The 2,409-nt window shown below is 28.5% G+C and overlaps 1 non-coding gene across 1 annotated transcript; it reads right to left on the reverse strand.

The window, feature by feature from the left end:
- Window positions 1-1,342: 1,342 nt before the first annotated feature.
- On the reverse strand, window positions 1,343-1,415 carry Trnav-aac. The gene has a single exon. It is a non-coding gene; the product is annotated as a tRNA-Val (tRNA).
- Window positions 1,416-2,409: the final 994 nt, after the last annotated feature.

Raw genomic sequence — 2,409 nt, forward strand, 5'->3', positions numbered from 1 at the left:
TTAAAGCCGACTTTACTCGGGCACTCAAGTTATATAATCTGTCAAAATTTTGTGTAGAAATTTAAAGATGATATTGTCTAAACGCAATATGTAATAATCATGCATTTAGAGAAAATACGGATGGGAAATTTGATAGCCGTATGTCTCTTTTCAATTTTTAAAATGATTTAAGAAACAATTTGTACATGATCTTCTACTGACCCAGGGACGAAGCCTATTAATAATTCAACGAAATTTGGCACATGATTTTCTATGATACCGTAGACATTGGTCCATTATTTCACCTAGCCCTATACAACTGAACCCACCGAATAGGGCTTTTAATTTCATAATTATATTCTACACCACATTAGTGGGGAGGATATATTGGGTTTGTGCTGATGTTTGTAACGCACAATAATATTTGTCCTATACCCACCTTAAAGTAGCTATGTTCGTCCGTCCATATAAAACTTGTAATCAAACTACAGGTCGCAATTTTGAAGATAATTAAATGAATTGCAACATGATCTTCTATGATACTGAAGACGAAGCCTATTAAAACTAATTCACATCGGTGTATTATTTTACCTAGCACCCATACAACTGACCCGGCCGAATAGGTCTTTAATGTTCATAATTATGTTTAATATATTCGTATGTCGACAAAAAGCTGCAAAACAAAGTTCTATACTAGCCTTGATGACCGCCATGAACTCTCTAATTATAGGGCATCATTTGACTCTAGCCCCTATAATAAGCCCCCTTCAAAATTTGACTTAAATGTCCACAGTTTGGTTTAACAATAAGTATATCTGTGGCAAGGTACAATTCAACTTAATATTTAATTATGAAAACTTAATTACATTTTATTTTTTGTAACAGGTGTAGGGTATTATATAGTCGGTCTGGCCCGACTATAATTTTTTACTTGTTATGTTTAATATACTCGTATATTGACAAAAAGCTGCAAAACCAAGTTCTAAACTAGTCTTGATGACCCTCACTAATCTTGAAAGAGCCTTCAAAATTTAACTTAAATATCCACAGTTTTATTAAACGATATTTGGCTCAAGTATATCTGATGCAAGGTACAATTCAAATTATATGCTTTATCCCAGCAAAATATTTGCTTACAAATTCATTAGAAAAATCACCAGAACTCATCGAGTAAAGTACTTACAATTCTACTAGAAAAAGTACTTATTTTTGTTTGAGATGTTCCAAAAGTAAGTCAATATTATTTGGATGGAAATAAGTTGTTTTTAGTAGAGTTATTTATATCAACAATATTTGCTTTGAACGATTGCATTTTCGGAATATATATTTAATTTATATTCCTAATTTAAATAAAAAGGTTAATTGTTTCCGCCCGGGATCGAACCGGGGGCCTTCCGCGTGTTAGGCGGATGTGATAACCACTACACCACGGAAACACATGATGAGCATTGGTTTATTTTCAGTTTTATTGTTTTTATAATTTATTTATAAACATCATAAAATAAACTCAAACAGGGTGTTACAAATATTTAATTAAACGGATTACTATTACAGTATGTTTCAAAAATTAATTATGATTTTAACAGCATTGCCAGAACAAAATAAGTATTATAATGGTTTACATAAAGAATATTTAAGCATTAATTCCAAAGAACTTTCCAATAAAGTTTGAATTAAAAACAATATATACATCCTGTTTATTATACACATTAGACAATAAAATACAAAATTGAGGTTTGATATCTGTGATTTATATTCTCAATCAGGTAATTTTGTTGACTAGTTTAAGCGCCCAATGGAGGTGGTTTAAATTTGAGCAAGAAATCTAAAAGTGTAAAGAGCTGATGCTAAACAAATACAATTTTTACTAAAATAAACATTAAAATGTTTAATTTATTGATTAGTATAAATTAGGGAGACATGTAAATTTTTGTTTTAAATTTAAGTTTTCATTAATTTTCATATTACACTTCTTCTTTTTTATAAAACATACATTGTCTTGATAACAAACAGTGAGGCATATAGTAGTATATAGGCGAAACTAATTGTCAAGGACCTAAGTCCCTTGTCAAAGACCTAACTGGTGCGAATGTATTAGTAGAAGCACAAAAATAAACACAGTTGTTCAAAAGGTACTAAATAAAAAATGTATTTTTTTGGCGTTATTCTTTGTGTGTTATTAATGAAATTTTATATTACAGTGAATGAAAATATTAGTTATTTAAAGATATTTTATCTCAAAGCATATTATAAACACGTCTTTTAGTTATTTTTTTTTTTAATTAAAATACTTTTTTAATTATCAATACTAAAATGTACAGCTTTTCATTTTTCAATTTTAATAAAAATAAAATGTCAAAGAATAAAAAATGTTTTTTTTTCGTTTGTAAAATATAATATATTATTTTCGGAGTTTTAAATAAAAATAAA

Source organism: Lucilia cuprina, chromosome 6 (assembly GCF_022045245.1).
Source record: "Lucilia cuprina isolate Lc7/37 chromosome 6, ASM2204524v1, whole genome shotgun sequence".
Classification (NCBI taxonomy): Eukaryota; Metazoa; Arthropoda; class Insecta; order Diptera; family Calliphoridae; genus Lucilia; species Lucilia cuprina.